General features: G+C 44.0%; 5 non-coding genes across 5 annotated transcripts; all 5 read right to left on the minus strand.

The window, feature by feature from the left end:
- Positions 1-6,631: 6,631 nt before the first annotated feature.
- Positions 6,632-6,704, minus strand: trnat-agu (transfer RNA threonine (anticodon AGU)). Its single transcript has one exon. It is a non-coding gene; the product is annotated as a tRNA-Thr (tRNA).
- Positions 6,705-11,844: 5,140 nt separating this feature from the next.
- On the minus strand, positions 11,845-11,926 carry trnas-uga (transfer RNA serine (anticodon UGA)). Its single transcript has one exon. It is a non-coding gene; the product is annotated as a tRNA-Ser (tRNA).
- A 2,100-nt stretch (positions 11,927-14,026) lies between these two features.
- On the minus strand, positions 14,027-14,108 carry trnas-uga (transfer RNA serine (anticodon UGA)). The gene has a single exon. It is a non-coding gene; the product is annotated as a tRNA-Ser (tRNA).
- Positions 14,109-15,423: 1,315 nt separating this feature from the next.
- Positions 15,424-15,496, minus strand: trnak-cuu (transfer RNA lysine (anticodon CUU)). The gene has a single exon. It is a non-coding gene; the product is annotated as a tRNA-Lys (tRNA).
- A 2,972-nt stretch (positions 15,497-18,468) lies between these two features.
- trnas-aga (transfer RNA serine (anticodon AGA)) lies at positions 18,469-18,550 on the minus strand. The gene has a single exon. It is a non-coding gene; the product is annotated as a tRNA-Ser (tRNA).
- Positions 18,551-19,414: the final 864 nt, after the last annotated feature.

The following is a 19,414-nucleotide window of genomic DNA, read 5'->3' on the forward strand; positions in this document are numbered from 1 at the left end:
GCTGGTCTGTGACTGAAGCCGCTCAGAGTGGTTGAGAAAATATAGAGTGGAGCAAACTAACAGAGTTAGTGGGAGTGTGAGGAGGAATGGAGCCAGCGCAATGGGAAAAAAAGGTTTATAAAGACACAGTGCAGGTTTGAGACCCCAATTAACAAGGTACGGGTGTTGCGGTTGCAGAGAACGGGCCGATATAATATAAATATAATATAAATATGAATATAATTTAAATCCAGTTTCTCAAACCACTCAACCACACTTACCACAGCGAATGTCCCTTTAACCATTGCTTTGAGTGCGACCAGCCCTGAATTAGAACAGAACAACTGGAGCAGGAATGGAACCATTTTGCCCCTCGAGCCCCCCATAGTATTGGAGAATCAGAGACAAGGTTACATTTGGCCCTGGCCTGAGGAACATAGGAGTAATGAACAGGAGGAGGCCATTCAACACTTCCAGCCTGCTCCAGCATTCAATCAGATCATGGCTGATCCGGTTCTGATCTCAACTCCACTTTCATACTCCCCCACCAGAGACCCCTCCGCCCCCACCACCGTGCTTCCCCCCACTCCTGCCCCCGGCATAAGCCTTGATTCCCATGTCCATCAAAAATCTGTCTAATTCTGCCTTGAATAAATTCAGTGACCCAGCCTCCACTGCTTTCTGGGGAAAATAATTCCACAGGCCAACGACCCTTTGAGAGAGAGAAAAATCTCCTCATCTCCGTCTGAAAAGGGAGAACTTTTACCCTTATGGAAACTAACTGACCTGGTCCCACTCCCCCGCCTTTTCCCCAGAGACCTGCATTTTCTGTCCAATTCTCTTTTGAAATCCGGGATTGAATCTGCCTCCCCCACACTCTCAGATAGTGCATTCCAGATCCTAACCACTCGCTGTGTAACAGAGAAACCCCTTTAGAATTGTACAATTTATTTGATGTTGCCTCTCCTCATTCTCCTGACCAACATGAATCGCTTCAGAGTTCCCTCGAGCAAATTTCAGTATTGTTTTTACAGTTTGCACGAGGAATCCCTGCCATTGTATCAGTTAGCAGAGCGGAAAAAACGGGGATTGAATCTAGGCTGGGGTGGATGAAAGCACTAAAGCTTTCCGACTTCCAGTGAAGCCGAAGGCAGTTTACACTCGCACAGTAGCAACTGTGATACTAACAAAGAGGATGGAGAAGGACTCAGTTTGAGCGGTGACACTGCTGGAGGATTGGGGAGCTGGGATTCACCCATCACAGCAGCAAAGTTTAAAAAACGGCGCTGTCCAGCCTGGGGCTTGAGCCCACGACCCTAAAATTAAGAACCGTCTGCTCTACTGACTAAGCCATGCATGATGCGGTTGTTTCACGTGCTTCCAACCCAACTGGAAATCAAAGAGTGAGAATGAAAAAGGAAGAGAAGTGAGGGGTTTTGTAGATCCCACAGGAAAGAGACTCCAGGATCAGTTCATTGTGACAGTTCACACAGCAACAAGAAAACAACATTCCTTGAGGAGGGCCAAACCCGGGCGGCAGGAGTGGGAGCGCCGAATAATAGCACGTTTAGCTCAAACACAGAAGACTTGTTCAACCAATAACAGTATCGAATGTGTTAGACATGAACACGAAGTGAACAGTGAGGTGAAATAGTGCCACAAACTGCGGATGTACAGCTTCCAATTTCCAAAACCCACCAAGGAATCAATGCGGCTCCTCTGAAACTTTCAAGGCAAATATTGATCCTTTATAAGGTTCCGTTCCCAGAACTATACACAGTCCTCCAGGTGTGACCTAACCAGGGCCTTGTATAGCTGTAGCAAACCTTTCCCTCTTTTCTATAACAGCCTCTGTAACAGGTTGAACAGCAAGAGGAATTAGATTGTCCATATCGACAGGGGAAAATAAGGAGATGCTTGGTCAGAATAAAATTCCTTTGCAAATTCCATTTGAAATGAACTTCATTTTTTTTTTGAAAGCTGTTTAAGAAACCCCAGCCTAAGCCTTCATGTCATTGGGTCAGGGGAACTTTGTTAATGTTCACACACTGAGCATGGACACGGCAGAAGCTCCTGCACCTCTTTCAATATTGTTTTTCTTCACTCAGAGTTTTCAAAAAGGAATTCGAAAATGAATTGAAAGTGTCAAACATCATGGTTATGTAGAAAGAAAACGAAATTGAGACTAATTGGAAAGAACATTGTAAAAAGTTGTTATTGATTAGAAGGGCTGAATGGTCTCCTCACGTGCTATGTCATTTTATGATAACATTATCAGATTAATTTGACGACAGCATTTCTAAATCTGCCACCTGAATTCCATTTCCGTAAATCAAAGACCCAAAGTGCTGCTGCAGGACCTCACAGTTTAATATGATGTGTAGGTGCCTCTGGCTCTGTCAGGTATTGTTCTGTAGTGGAGTGGTTATCACATGTGAAAGGTCCCCGCTTTGAAACTGGGCAGAAATATGATCAAAATATGTTAATTTAATGGGAAGCAAATATCCAAAACTACACGTTTGATGCTAAATATTAAGGGAATACAGTGTCTCACAGCCACGTGTCCTGTTCATCTGTCAGTCAACGTCACAAAAACACATCATCCGCTCATGATGACGTTGCTGGTTGTGAGAGTTTGCTGAGCGCTAATTGGCTGCCGCGTTTTCTATATCACAACAATGGCGACACTTCAAAATGTCCTTCATTGCCTGGAAAGCGCTTTGAGACGCCCGCTGGTCGGGAAAAGCGCTATAAGCATTGACCAGAAGGCAGGGCTGGAAGGTACTATATTCAACAAACGTGATTGAACAGATTGTGGTAATTTTTCTGCCCGATTTCGAACCACTTGTTAGGCAAACGTAATAACCACTACACTAAATGCAAGTCTGTCTTTCTTTAATTATCTTAAATTCCAGTCCTCTGGCTAGTGACCCCCGTCAGTGGAAACAGTCTCTCCCTATCTGCTCCATCAAACCGCCCCATCCCCGTTGCCCCCACCCCCATCATTTTGAGCCGCTCCATGAATTCTCCATTTAACCGACATTGCTCTAAAGAGAACAAGCCCGGTCTCTATAATCTCTCCACAAAACTGAATTTCCTCATCCCTGGACAAGATGCAAGGCGGAGGATTGAGACGAGATTTTGGAAAATATTGTCAGTTGGCAGGTAAGAAAATGGAAAAGGAACCAAACCAGAAAACCCAGTCTCCAGCTTTGTGAATCTTAAGAAACTCTTTGTGAACCGGAATCAGAGGAGAATGAAGGGTGAACTGTCCGACTGACCAGAGACAGTCAAGGCACCTTTCCCTTCTTAAGACGCTGGAACATTGACTCTGATGTTCTCAGTGAAATTAACTGATCTGAGACTTTGAAAGGATTCTCGTTACTGCACATCAGGAATTCAAACCTAATATCGGCTTCAGGACAATCAGAATACTTGGTAACAGACAAGACAGCGAAAGACTCAAAGGGAGACGGCACCGGTTGTACGAGAGCTGGTTCGCGGTGACATGGATGTGTCTGCAGTGGGTGGGATCAGACTGTTTTCATGTATCCACAATGAATGTCCCACTCTTTTATTTGGGAAGAGTAAAACTGGGAAAGAATAATTGTCACTCCAGTCGCGGCAATCTGAAGCTTTCACTCGCTGAGCCATTGGTTTAGGATATTTTATAGAGGATATGTTACTTCGTCACGTCTCTGTGGCGCAATTGGTCAGCACGTTCGGCTGTTAACTGAAACGTTGGTGGTTCGAGACCACTCAGGGACGAAGCTGTCACTGTTTTCCCCCCGTCATTACTCATTAACGCTCTGGTTTGTTTCGGGCCTCTGAAACCACAAGAAAATCCTCCGACCCCCACCCACAAGTTGCAAACTCGGCTCCCACATCAAGCTTTGTTATGGACATTCATTTCTGATATGACAAAGAAAATGAACGATCATGTACCCCCATCTAATTTAATACAGATCTATGAGGCTATTGGATTGAAACAAACCCATCAATTAGTCGCTCCACGGTAACTGAGACAGGAAAAAGTAGCAATATTCCAGCCCCATACTCTCCAATCACCCGCTGCCAGCAGAAACATATTCTTATTTTGCTGAATGTTATCTTCAGAAATGCTGAAGAGCGAATCTAATGTGGCTGCAAGATGTAGCATTCAGATCACATTCAACAACAAACAGGAATGGGATCGATGCAACTTTTCCACACAGTTGGGTGACAATGTTTTTCACGAGCATCGAATGGAGTAATTTGCACACGCGAAATGAGCGGGGTAACCACAAGGTTACAGAACCATTTCCCTGCCTGGATCCCAATGGAGCTGTCTGGAATGTTAAACGGTGACGTCATGCAGCAGCACTTTGGGTCTTTGTTTTGAAGAAATTGAATTCGGCTGTTCTCATTAGAAATGCTGGAGACAGACTGATCAACAATGTCATCATCAAATGGCACAGCGCGGCAAGAGGACCTTCCGCACATTTTATTTATACCAGCTTTTTACAAAAATCTTGCCAATTAATCCCAAATTCCTTCTCTCTTTCCATGGATCAGAATTTTCTCCCTTTCAACCATTGCCAAATTCCCCTTTGTAGAAGGAGTTTCTGCAGAATCCATGCACTTTGCCTTAATGAATAGTTCCCTTACCCAATGAAATTAAGAGTTGGACTAGGGTTCCTTCTCCAGTTTTCGATACAAGTATAAGCTATTTATGCAATTCCTTTCATGGTGAACTTTCAAAAGATGTTTATTCTGATCAGACATGTCCTCAGTATTTCCTCAGTCATGATGACTATGAAACTATCATTGATTGCCATACAAACCCATGTGGTTCACCAGTCCTTTAGGGAATTCAATCGGCCGTCCTTACCTGGTCTGACCTGCATGTGACTCCAGACGCACAATGGATGTGGTTGATTCTCAACTGCCCTCTGAAATGCTTTAACAAGTTACACAGTTGAAGGGCAATTCAGGATGGGCAACAAATGCTGGCCAGCGATGCTCATGAAAGAATGAAGATCCATGATGAAGCGCGATACAAAGTGATTTTCTACCATCTCTCCCACTCCCTCATGTTCAATCATTGTATCAGTTGCATCTATCTTTAGGATGACGCTAGTCTTTGGATCACACTGGTCGTCATCTTTCAGTCAGTAATTAACTGTGAATTTGCATTTGTAAACTCATTAATTTCTGTTGTCAACTAAAGAAACTGCTAGTTTTTGTGCCTAGTCAGTTTCATCCCTCTTGATTTTGGAGCGGGGAGGGGGGGGGGGGTGGGGGCGGGGGGTGGATTTTTGCGGCTTGGCGAAGGGCAGATTTAATGTGGCGGTGAGATACTATATTCAATTAATATTCAACAACGAATGTGAATTATGAAACTTTCCCTCACACTTAGATGTGTAAATCTCGATAATGTTTCTACCCATTTCCAGACAGGGGACCTTTTGCGTGTACGTAGTAACCACTGCACTACAGAAACAATGGGCAGAACCACATGGACTGACTTAGAATATCAAACCATGCAGTCTTACTGCACTTCCGAACCCTGTTTTGTGGAAGTACAATTCGGCTGAAAAACATAACCATGCGGCAGAGAAATTGACTTGACATTAGAATCATAAAATGACACAGCACATCAACAGGTTATTCAACACTTCACACACGTGTGAACTATCTTATTGCAATTCGTCTGACTTATTGTCTCTTTCTTACAACCATGCCTTTTGGAGAAAATCAGTCAAAGCCTGGGGAAGTGCCAATGTCACATGGCTGTGAGATAATGTATTCAGCTATTATTTGGCAACAAACGGGAATTGTGCAACTTCTCACAATTAAATGGCTCAATTTTAATAATGTTTCCGTCAGTTTTCGAACCAGCGACCTAGCACATGTGAAGTGAACGTGAAACCACTACTTGTTTCTCTAATCATTTATAGGATATGGACATCGCTGGCCAGGTCACTACACCACAGAAACAAGTTGTGAGATAAAGCCAAAGGGACTTGTATGGAATGTCAAACTGTGTAGACATGCTGCACTGCAAGATCCTGTTTTACAGGTATTGAATTGGAGTGGGACATTTTGGAATGCTGCAGAGAAATTGATCTAATTGTAAATTTACACAGCTCATTAGGAGGCCTTTCGACCCATCGGGTGTGTGCTTTCTTCCACTTAGTTCCAATATCATTCTCTTCCTTCATAACCCTGCAGTTTTATTTTCCATTTCAAATAATTGCCCAATTCCCTTTTGAAAACTCTGATTGAAGAAAACCAATATTGAAAGAGGTGCAGGAGCTTCTGCAGTGTCCATGCTCAGTGTGTGAAAATTAACAAAGTTTCCCTGACCCAATTATATGGAGAGTTGTGCTGGGGATTCATATATGGTCTTCGAAATAAAAAGAAATAATTACAATAAAGAGTACTCCTTATTCGATATCTACAATCTAATTCCTCTTGCTGTACAACCTGTTACAGAGGCTGTTATGCAAAAGAGGCTTACTGCAGATACACGAAGCCCTGCTTAGATCGAACCTGGAGGACTGTGTGTAGTTCTGGGAACGGCACCTTTTCAAGGATCAATATTGTTTTGCAGCATTGTCCAACCAATCGCCCATTTTCCCACGGAACTTGGTTTCATCAGCTAAACCACAGGCTCCAGCAAGAGTTGAACTCGCGACCCCTGGTCTACTAGACCAGTGCTCTAACCACTGAGCTATGGAGCCAACTGCTCAATCAAATGCCCGGAAAGTCAACCATATTCAGTGGACGAGGACCAGGATGACATTTCAGGTAGAAGACATTTGATCGACCTGGAAATGTCTGAGAGGGAGAACAGGAAGTTAAAAGATGCGACATGAAAGTGGCAGAATTTGATGTGTGTCAGTTACTTTCAGTGATGAATTTCTGCCATGTGTCGCCTTGTCAGTTTCACAGGAGCCGCAGGGATGAAGTTGGTGACATGTGGTTGAAATGAGGAATAATGGGAACTGTAGTCAGCAGGTTTCAAACCGACAGGGGGAGACACCAGTGGATTTCAAATCCATCACCTTAAACATTGAGTTATGACCAACAGCTCCTCCGAGTTCAAAGGTGTTCTTATCAAATCAGAGATGGCGAAAAAGTAAGTCACTCGGCCCATCGCGCCTGTGCTGGCTCTTTGGAAGAACAACTCACCCGATTCCACACACTCGAATTTCCCCCGCAGCCATTTATATTTGTATTGCCTCTCCCCGTTCTTCCTGTCAAAATAAAGGAGCATTAAACCAGAATCTCCTCTTGCTCACCTAAAGGAACTTCCTAAAGTGCCTGAAAGGGGGAATGTGACTGAAACTGTGGCAGCGCTGGGATTCGGACTAACTCCTCTTTTCACAAAAAAACAAGTATCAGTTGGAACTCGCTGGGTGACAGCAGAGGTGGCAATTTTTGTTATTTATTTTATTTTGTTTGCTACTGAAGGACCCAGTGACAGCCCGGAACTGCGTGACAATGAATGATGTTCCAGTTAACAGCAATCGCTGTTGTCATTGGCTGAGGAAGTCGTTTGTGTTAGATATAAACATGTAATTTTGTGGGGGAAACGTGTCTCTGGTGAGCGAGGACTGGAATGAGAATAAAAGGCACAGGTAGCACAGATCAGCCGGTTGTGAGGTTTGCAAACAGTTTCTCTGGTGCGGTGGTGATTAGGAATTGGCGCTTTCGCTGCTGCGGTTCTATATATACTTTTTGACATAAACATAATTGATTTATGCAATTGATTTCATAGCGAATTTAAAACAACACATTTTTTCTTATCAAGATACCCTTGCTATTTCTGTGCTGATATCTACAATCTGATTCAATGTGCTCTACAAACGGCAGAGCTGGATTCAGGTTCCAGTCTCTGGCGGAGTGGGTCCGAATCCCGCGGCTGCCAAACTTTCAGATGCTTCCCCCTTTCTGGCACTTTAGGAATTCTGTTTGGGTGGACAAGAGGCAACTCCAGTTTAATGCCGGGCGGGTGGCGGGTGGTGGGGAGAGCGTGCGGATTGCGGTCCTTGATTTTGTTTGGAAGAACGGGGAGAGGCAATACAAATATAAATTGCTGTGGGGGAAAGGAGGGTGCGTGGAATTGGTTGAGTTGCTCTTCCAGAGATCCAGCACGGACACAATGGGCCGAGTGACTTATTTTGTCACCATCTCTGATTTGATATGAGTGTGCATGGACTATGGATATGCTGTTAGTCGTGTACGAGTGTTTGAAGCGATGGTTTCAAGATCTATCGGGCTTCCCAATGTAGGTTGCAATCCTGCTGACTGCGGCTCTTATTATTCCCGATTTTAACCAGGTACCAGCAGGATTAATTATCGGGTAAATAGAATAAAACAAAAACACCCGCGCTTTCTTATTTAAATTAATCTGTATGGATTCACGAAATCTGCAGTCACAAATGGAACAAAGTGAGCCAGTTGGTGACATCCTTTCTTTCTGGGTGTTTGTCTCTCCTCAGGCCTCTGTCACTCTCGGTGTATATGTCTGTGTGTGTTCCTCTGTCTGTGTCAATGTAGTTCCGTTCCCCATTTTTCACAATCCATACTTCATTCACCTTAGTTGTGTGGCTTCATATTAAAATCGTAGAGAGAAAATAAAAATAAATTTAAAAGATTGAAGAGGAATTTTTTTCTGTATTTTTTTTGAGTGGAAACTGTTCAGTTACTAAGTGTCTATGTTACAAAGTGGAAGGTGATTGAAATTTTCACCGAGCAACATTTAAACAGACATTCACCGGGTCCTTATGATCGAGTGTTTAAGGAAATGGACGCTGGAGAGAGATAATTTGTAAATACAAATAGCCCAAACTCATATCCCTCGGACATTAGGAACTGGATTTCTTCTCGAAGTTTTTCCACGTGTGACATTTGCAGCTCTGATGTGAAACTTCAACTCTTACTCCTCTGATTCGGGCGGAGCTGTTGTGCGTTTTGGTTTTCAATCAATAAGTAAATCAGGCCTGTTTTAACAGTTTGTACCAGATCAATAAATCTTCATTCTCTGACCAGGAAACGATCCTGGACCGCGGCAGCACAAGGGCCGAATCCTCACCTCTAAATCACGAGGACAGCTGTCTATAAGTCTTGCAACGTGCTTTATCTGAGCCACATTTGTCATTTCTTCAGACAATTTCACCAGAGACAATTTTTTCCTACAGAATTTTGTGTTTAACGAGAACTCAAACGACATCTTCAGCGAATGGCACCCATTCTTTTTAAGGGGTGAGCTCAGTGGAGGATTGGCACCAATAAACTGTCGTTCAACTGATCTGATTCCAAATCCCGTGCCAGAAATAACAAGAAAACCCCCTGAAATTGCTCAGTGTCTTGACGTCAAAAGCGTTGGATAGAATGTAAGAAAGTACATTCCCCAATAGTGTGCAATAAAATGTCGGAATGATAGTGAAAGAAGCAACCGTGATGCTGGAAAAGATAAAATTATAGACAGTTCCAGCAAAGAAAGAGGCCATTCGGCCTGGCGCGCTGCTTTCAAAGGGCAGTTGTGATTGATTAGCCAGGAGTGATATTTGTGTCAGTGTAAACAGTCGGCAGTGAAATCTCCCACATTACCGCGGCAGACATTCATCACAGAAAGCAACTGACACACATCAAGTTCTGGCGCTTTCATGTCACATCTTTTAACTCCCTGTCCTCCCTCTCAGACATCTCCAGCCGATCAAATATAATCCACGTGGAACGTTATCCTGTTCCCCTTTCCATTTATTATGGGGACTTACTGTACCAGGTGGTAGTGTTCCCATCCATCTGCTGCCATTGACCTTCTAAATGGTAGTGGTCGTGGGTTTGGAAAGTGCAGTCGAAGGAGCCTTGATGAGTTCCTACAGTGCATCTTCTAGATGGTACACACTACTGCTACTGTGCGTCGGTGGTGGAGGGAGTGAATGGCGAAGGTGATAGGTGAGGTGTCAACAAGTGGGCTACTTTGTGCTGGATGGTGTCGAGCTGGAGCCAACAGTGTGTTGCTGGAGCCGCGCTCACCCAAGCAAGTGGAGACGTCTGAATTGAGCCTTGTAGGTGCTGGGCGAGTTTGGGGATTCAATAGGTGAATTACTCTCCGCAGCATTCTCCGTGCCCGTCTTACCAAAGAAATAGTTGGTAGGACATGAATTTCTTAACAAGAGCACACAACAGAATATACCACTGACGAATATTTACGGTATTAGGCGATCTGTAGTTACAGTTTGAATAAGAGAGAATAAAAACAAACGGAAACATTCTGGTGAAGATAATTCGTTTATCCTTGTGGAATGATGCAGCATGATTTGTTTTCACACACACATACAGAACAGGCGATGTCTCAAATGTAATTCTGTGGCTGTAATGAAAATGATTATCAGGAGCTGCGCAGAACAAAGAGTCAATGGGAAACCTCTAGTTTTAGGCCAAAGTCAGAGGCCCATTTCGAGCTCGACGTCCACCTTATAGAGACATAGGCTAGTGCAGTAACAACAGAGACAGAGCCTGGTGTGGTAATTACTGAGACAGGACCTAGAGCAATTTAAGCAGAGACATTACTAGCGCAGTAATAATAGAAACAGCATCTAATGTTACTTAAGCAAAGACGGGGACGAGTGCTATATTAACATAGACAAGGACTACTGCTGTAATATCGGAGACGGGTCTAGTGCAGTAGTTACTGATACAGGGCCTGGATCAATATCAAGAGAAATAGGGTAGTCATTACAGGCACAGGACATAGAATAATTGCTTCCTAGAGAGAGTCTAAGGCCGTAATAACCGAGACTGCCTCCAGTGTAAGAGAGACAGACATTATTTCGTGGAGTAAAAACAGAGACAGGGAGAGTGGAATAGAAGCAGAGACAGAGACAGAGACAAAGACAAAGTCTCTGCAAAGGCAGGATCCATTTTAATTAAAAAGGCAGAACAGCTCGAGTGTGATACAGGCTGATACAGAGTCTAATGTAACTTGTTCTGAAATATGGTCTAGCGGAATATAAGTGCAGATATGATTCAGTGTATTATAAGCAGGGCCGCGATCTAGTGGAATATAAGTGAGACAGTGCAGAGTGCAGTAATAATTGAGACAGGATCTTGTGCAATACGAACCAGTCTAGTGTAGTGATAAGACAGACCGGATCCAGTGTAAGAAAACTGATACAGGGTCTAGTGGAGCTTCACATAATTCAGGGCTCTTTATAATATAAATTGACGCAGTGTCTGGTGAATTAAATACCGGCAAAGGTACGAGATTAATAAAAACAGAGACATGGACAAGTACAGCAATAAGAGAGTAATGGTTTAGGGCAATAACAACAGGAACAGGGAAGTATGATATGAATGGAAGCATGTATTGGTGCAGCATTAACAGACAGGGTCAAGTTTGATAGACACGTGGCAGGTTCTACTGGAGTAATAGCTGAGGCAGGGTCTTGTGAAATGCAACGAAAAACATGTTCTAGTTTTCTATAACCAGAGACAAGCTCTAGTGCAGTGCCATCTGGGGCATGGCTTATTGTAACTTTAGCCAAGACCTGCTTCAGTGCAGTCGTGACTGAGATAGTGCCAACGGTATGGTGCCCTAGTCCAGTATAGAAACAACTGAGAGATGACCTTCGCTAATATGATAAGAGACATGTCCTAGTGTAATAGAAATATAAACGGCGTCTAATTTAATCTGAACAGAGACAGTGCCAAGTGCACTAATAATTGAGACAGCGCCTGCTTGATGTGATGTGAACAATCACGGTTTCACTGCCACCTACTGGTCAAACTTTGCTACTGCCGGTGTTGTGAAAATGTCGAATCAATTTACTGTTTCTGATATCAATGGTTAAAATCAGAAATAATGGAAAACGTAGTCGGCAGGATTTGAACCTGCGCGGGGTAACCCCAATGGATTTCAAATCCATCGCCTTAACCACTTGGCCACGACTACAGACCTGGACAGTGAAATATATATATTTCATATATGAAATCATAGAATAGTTACAGCAGAGAAAGAGGGCCTTCTTCCTGCCCTGTCACTGCCACAACCCAACCTTTTCCCCATAACCCTGCAATTTATACTGTCCCTTCTCGTTCTCCCTCCCAAACTGGGAATGAAAGAGTGAGAATGAGAGAGGAAGAGAAGTGATGGGTTTTGTCGATCCCAGGGAAAAAGACTCCGGGGACAGTTCATTGTGACAGTTCACACAGCAACAAGAAAACAACATTCCCTGAGGAGGGCCAGCAGTGGGAGCGTGTTTAGTTCAAACACAGAAGACTTGTTCAGCCAATAACAGCATCGAGTGTCTTAGACATGAACATGAAGTGAGGTGAAACAGTGTAATAGCTTCTTTACCCAGAGAGTGGTGGGAATGTGGAACCCGTTGCCACAGGGAGTGGTTGAAATGAATAGTACAGATACATTTAAGAGGAAACTAGGCAAGTATTTAAGGGAGAAGGGAATAAATAGTTACAATTGTAGATTTAAATGAAGGGAAATTGGAGGAGGCTGAGGTGGATCATAAACCCCGGAGCGGACTGGTTGGACCAAATTCCCATTTCTGTTTCCTCCATCCTGTGAGAATAATACCAGATTCTGCCGCCTCTCCACATGATTGAAATAGCTTATCCCTGACACAGTTCATGTGAATACTGCCCGTAACCTCTCCAAAGACTTGACATCTTTCCCAAAGTGTGAACATAATATTTCAGCTGAGGTTCAATAAATGATTTACAAAGATTCAGCATCATCAGTTTGCTTTTGAACTCCAAGCCTCCATTAATGAAGCCAAGGACCACGTGAGCTATTTTTAAAGAAAGCAGAGAGATCAGCTTGCCCTGCTACCTTCGAAGATTTGTGTACACGTCACTCTATCCCTCTACTCAGTTCTCCACCAAACAACCTTTCACAGCCCGTGTGTGTTTTTTTCCTTCACCTCCTCGTTCCGAACACTGTCCATAAGCCTTGCAGAATGTTTCGTCCACTCCAATTTTGCCATTTCCTCGCTTCAGACCCGCTTCACCAGGGATAAGTTTGTCCTACAAAATGGCGCGTTTACTTGGAACAGGAAGGGCTTGTTCAATGGCAATTGTTCAGCCAATGAGGACAACGGTTTCTGGGAGCTGGAACACGAAATCGACAGTGAGGTGAAATAGTCTCACAAGCTGCTCCTGTGTAAATTTCAATTTCCAAAACCCACCAACCTCTTCACTGCGGGTCCTGTAAAACTTACAAGGGAGCACACGGCAGACATTCATCACTGAAAGTAACTGGCACACATCAAATAATAAACAATTTCATGTCGCATCTGTTTCTGCTTCTGTCCCTGCTTCGCCTTCAGCTCCCTCTGCCCATCCAGCTCCCAGGTCAATTAGCTGCTTGATGCAGACACAGTCAGTTCATGAACCCAAGCTTTCCCTGGAAAGCAGGGACAGAGAATGGAAGTCCCAAAGCTTCCGGAAGGGATGGGTTTGCAGATGACAGTGTAAAGATAAAACATGATCTATCTTCCTGGTTCTCTCACATATTGATTACATGAAAAGGACACAAGGGCAATCCACTGTCTGTTTAAATGTTGCTCAGTGAAAATTTCAATCATCCTCCGCTGTGTAACATTCGGGCACTGAGTCAACAAGCAGTCTGCACTCAAAAATAAACACAGGAAGTGGCAATCATATCTTGCAACATTAAAACCTGTTCATTTCCCTGTACCATTTACCACGAAGGTACATAACAAAAGTGAACAAATTTTGCGCTGGGAAAAATGTGTTCATCCCTCGGTGAACTAAACCACACTGACACACACAGAGGAGCACAAACAGACATATACACCGAGAGGGACAGAGGCCTAAAGAGAGACAAACACCCATGTCACCAACTTGGCTCAGTTTTCTTCCATTTCTGGCGATTTGGTGAATACTTTCAGATGAACGGAAATGAAAGAGCGCGCAAGTGAAGCGGAAAAAAAACACGGGAGTATTTGGAAGCTTCTGATTTCATTTCACCAGCAATTAGCTGTCGAGACAACGGATAGGACCAACAGGGAAGCAGCGCAGTCGGCAGGAGTCGAACCTGCGTGGGGAAACCACAATGGATTTCAAATCCATCACCTTAACCACTCGGCCACGACTACTAAAGGAGCATGAATGTTTTTGAGCTAAAATTGCAGAATGGTTACAGTGGGAAAAGCTGGCACTTGGCCCCACCCACTTCCGGTCACCCTGCAATTTTTATCGTCTCTCCTCGTTCTTCCTACCAAAATAAAGCACCGCAAGCGTCAGCTGCCCCGAGCGCATCCCAATGGATTTTCGAACAAGACAAACTACTTGAAATTTCGATCGCAGTGGGATTTGAACCCACGCTTCATAAGACACTAAAACCCGCGTTTCATAAAACGCTACAATCGAATTTCAGGGCCTTGGGCCGCTCGGACACGCACCTACAGAGCAAACAGAAGCACCGTAACCATCGCCTAGAGTGGTATCAGCGCTGAATTAGACCATAACAAATAGAAGGAGGAATGGAACCATTCTCCCCCTGGAGCCCCTCATAATATTACATAATGACAGCTAATGTTACACCAGAGATAGAGGCCATTCGGCCGGGGTCATTGAAATATAGGATTTAGCAGCAGGAGGAGGCCATTCGGCCCTTTGCGACTGCTCCACCATTCAATAAGCTCATGGCTGATCAGGTTGTGGTCTCAACTCCACATTTTTGTTTGCCCCAAACCCCCATAACCCCTTCTCGATCAAAAAGCTGTCTAATTCTGCCTTGAATAAATTCGGTGACCCAGCCTCCACTGCTTTCTGGGGAAAATAATTCCACAGGCTAACGGCCCTCGACGGGAGAAAAAATCTTCTCATCTCCGTCTGAAAAGGGAGGCCTCTTACTCTTCTGGAAAATAACTGACCTGGTCCCACTCGCCCAACTTTTCCCCGAAGACCTGCATTTTCTGTCCAATTCTCTTTTGAAATCCTCGACTGTATCTGCCTCCCCCACACTCTCAGGCCGTGCATTCCAGATCCTAACCACTCGCTGATTAACAAAGAAACCCCTTTAAAACTGTACACTTTATGTGATGTTACCTCTCCTCATTCTTCCAACCAACAGGAAACACTTCACTCTCCCTTACAGTGAATTTCAGGTACGTTTTAAGAGTTTACGCGAGGAATTCCTGTGCATTTAGACAGTTCACACAGAGGCAAGAAATAAGGTTTTCCCTGACTGGGAATTGAACATGGGCTGCGAGCGATGAAAGCACCAAACCCTCCATACGGAACTCTCCGACTTCCAGTGAAGCCAATGGCAGTTTTTGCTCAGAAACCAGCGGCTGTGATATTAACAAAGTGGGATGGAAAGAGACTCAGTTTGAGCGGTGACACTGCCGGAGGAATGGGGAGCTGGGGATCACCCATGAAAACAGCAAAGCTTTAAAAAAGAGCCGGCGCCCAACGTGGGGCTCGAACCCACGACCCTGAGATTAAGAGTCTCATGCTCTACCGACTGAGCTAGCCGGGCACATACGGTGCTTGCTTCCTACGCAAAAATTCAGAGAGATCAATATTGTTTTCCACCTGGAGCCTCAGCTTGTTCTGAATTTCAAAGTGTCGAAGGTAATCGAGCTACAAAAGCCCCAAGGTTACAATACATTCCTCTCAATCATCAATAACATTCACATCTTCCACTTCTTAGCTGCACCTCCTTCCAAACATTGCAAACTCCACTTGCATCGTTCATCCTGATATTTTTCTCTTTGACATTTTAATAAGAAGCTGCACTACTAATGTGAGTTAAGTTTGTGATGATGAATGTGTGTTTGCCCCTCGGGGAACTGAACCACATTAACACACACAGAGGAACGCACACAGACACAAACACCGAGAGTGACAGAGGCCAAAGGAGAGACAAACACCCAGAAAGCAAGAATGTCACCAACTTCGCAAATTATTCTTCCATTTCAGGGGCCAAATGTAGTGAATGTTTGTAGATGAAGAGAAGTAAGAAACACAGCGGGTTTGGGTGGTTTTCCTTTTCATTTGACTGACAATTTATTCCGCAGACTGTTTGTGTCAATCAGGAATGAGAAGAAGGGGAGTTGGCAGGATTCGAACCATGTAGAAAAACGCCTGAACCACTCGGCCAGGACAACTGGGTAAAGGCTGCATGTTGTTTGTTTAAAATAATAGAATGAATACAGGGAGTTCCAAAGAAAGAAGGTCTTCCAGTCCGTGCCATTGCCCTACCTTAACCCAGTCACCCTGGGATTTACACTGTCTCTCCTCATTCTTCCAACTGAAATACAACACGGCACAGATCAGCTGCTCCTTCACTGCACTGAGATTTTTTGGGAAGCGCCTCAAATAACCAACCACCAGAAAGTTTGGCAGCGGTGAGACTGAAGCTCAAGTCAGCAGCGAGATCGAAACCTGAACCAGCGGCTGATCGAAACCTGAACCAGCGGCTGATCCCGCTCGGCCTCACTACCACATTCAGATTAGACACAAACATTGTCTTCACCAACATTGACACTGAATTAGTATATAAAAATATATGATCAGGAATTAGCCATTCGAGCATCTTCAGCTGCTGAATAAGATCATGTGAAAACTTCAATCATCATCCACTTTGTAACATCCGTACGTCCAGTTACTGAACAGTCTCCACTCAAAGAAATATCATGTTGCATCTTTTAAAACTGCTCTTTTTTCTCTCTGTACCATCTTAATATGAAGTTACAGGACTAACATGAATAAAAACGAGAGACTGAACCACATTGACACGCACACAGAAATTCACAAATATGCACGTTGTTAAGATTTGAAATTGTGAATATTTTTGCCATGTCCTTCAATAAGCAGAAAGTGGAGCTGTGATCAGCTTATAGCTCAGAAGATGTAAAGCAAGAATGTATATAACAGGCTGATGTTCACAGTGCTTGTACACAGTGTGTACACAGTGAGCTGCATCTAACGATTGAGACCATTTAATTGTCGTTCAACGAGTCCGGTTCCAAATTCTGCGCTAGAAATGATAAGGAAACTCGCGGAATTTGCTTATTGTCTTAAATTGAAAGCATCACATGGAAGATAAGAAAGTTCATCTTAACCGTGGTGTTAGGAAACATAACATGACAGAAAGTTACAACAAGGAAAGAGGCCATTCGGCCCTGTGTGCTGCTTCCAACGAACAGTGTAATTGGTTGATCTGAATACTCAAAGATATCAGTACATTCGGAAGAATGGGCAAAAAGGAAAACGAGGCGGGGTCGCGCTGTTAATAAGGAACGAGATCGGTACATCGGTGAGAGAGGGTCTTAGATTGAAGGGTCAAGATGTAGAATCAGTTTGGGTGGAGCTAAGAAACAGCAAGCATTGGTGGGAGTTGTTTATAGGCCACCAAACTGTAGTGGTAATATTGGGCAAGGCATAAATCAGGAAATTAGAACTGCATGTGACATGGGTAATACAGGAATAATATCCTGCCTCGCACCATCAGCTCTATAGTCAGTGCTTTGTCACCTATCACAGCTCTTCTCTTTAATTGTCGCCCCCTCACTACGACTCTGGGTTTATTCCCGAGTTTTGGCCCTTGTGATATTTCCAGCTCTGATGTGAAACTTCCACTCTCACTCCAACAATTCTGGCAGAGCTAAAATGTGTTATCGTCAAACAGCAAATCAATCACATTGATTTGATCAGCTCGCCCAGGAGGAATAAGTTTCAAATCCCTAACCAGGAATCGAACGCAGGTTGTGCTGATAAAATTGCCGCATTTTAACGGCTAGCCCAGCAGTTAGACACATATTGGTTGCGTATGGCATTTTCCCATTCCACATACCGTTGACAAGGTGCAAGTTTCTTTGGCCAAATGGTCTGTGTCGGGTGAACACAAGTGACGTCTTCAGCCAATGAGAAGAACCATTGCTGTTGGCCGGAACGTGAAATCGATACTTTCCTCCTTTACATCAGCTCTTAAAGCCTCACCCTTTGACTCAACTTTTAGTTATCTGACCGAATATGAGGCTCGGTGTCACACTTTGTTATACAATGCTCCTGGGGAACGCCTTGTGATGTTTCATTAGGTAAAAAGAGCTTTATAAATATAAGTTGTTGTTCTAGCCCATGGATAGAAAGAGACAAACTCTTCTTCCCTCTTTCATCCTGATATCTTTCGCTGTAATATTGAAATGTGAAGCTGCACAACGAATGTGAATACATTTGTGTTCGGGGAACCAAACCACATTGACCCACACAGAGGAACAAACAGAGATATACACCGAGAGTGACAGAGGCCTAAGGAGAGAGAAATGCCAGAATGAAATCATGTCACCAAATTGGCGCAGTTTTTTTTTCAATTTCCCACTGGAGAATTGCAGAAGGCTGACAAATGAATGGAAATAAGAGATCACGGAGATGTTTGGAGCGCTTTTCCTCGATTCAAACGATAATTAATTACATCTGCACGCGGTTAAAATAAGAAGTAATGAGAAACGTAGTCGGCAGGATTCGAACCTGCGCGGGGAAACCCCAATGGATTTCTAATCCATCGCCTTAACCACTCGGCCACGACTACAGCTGCTGCACCTATATCACTATTATTTATATGAAATCATAAAAGTTACAGCAGAGAAAACGGTCTTTCTGCCTGTCCTGTCATTGCCATGAGCCGATCTTTTCCCCAGAACCCTGCAATTTATACAGTTTCCCCTCGTTCTTCCAACAAAACTGGGAATGAAAGAAAGAGAATGATCCAACCTGGCCAATTACCGCACCATCAGTCTACTCTCCGTCGTCAGTAAAGTAATGGAAGGGGTCATCAACGGTGCTATCAAGCGGCACTGACTGAGCAACAACCTGCTCACCGATGCCCAGTTTGGGTTCCGCAAGGGCTACTCAGCTCCTGACCTCATTACACCCTTGGTTCAGACATAGGCAAAAGAGCAGAACTCCCGAGATGAGGTGAGAGTGACTGTCCTTGACATCAAGGCGGCATCAAAGAGCCCTAGCAAAACTGGAGTCAATGGGAATCAGAAGGATACTCACCGCTTGTTGGAGTCATACCTAGCACAAAGCGAGATGATGGTGGTTGTTGGAGGTCAGCCATCTTAGCTCCAGGACATCACTGCAGGACTTCCTCAGGGTAGTATCCTCGACCCAACCACCTTCAGCTGTTTGACCAGTGACCTTCCTTCCATCATAAGTTCAGAAGTGGGGATGTTCACTGATGATTTGCACAATGTTCAGCACCATACCCATATGTGGGGAAAATGTTTCCATTAGGAGGAGAGACTAGGACCCGAGGGCACCGCCTCAGAGTAAAGGGAAGACCTTTTATAACAGAGATGAGGATAAACATCTTTAACCAGAGAGTGGTGAATCTATGGAATTCATTGCCACAGAAGGTTGTGGAGGCCAGGTGACTGAGTGTATTTAAGAC

Source organism: Cetorhinus maximus, chromosome 23, assembly GCF_964194155.1.
Source record: "Cetorhinus maximus chromosome 23, sCetMax3.hap1.1, whole genome shotgun sequence".
NCBI lineage: Eukaryota > Metazoa > Chordata > Chondrichthyes > Lamniformes > Cetorhinidae > Cetorhinus > Cetorhinus maximus.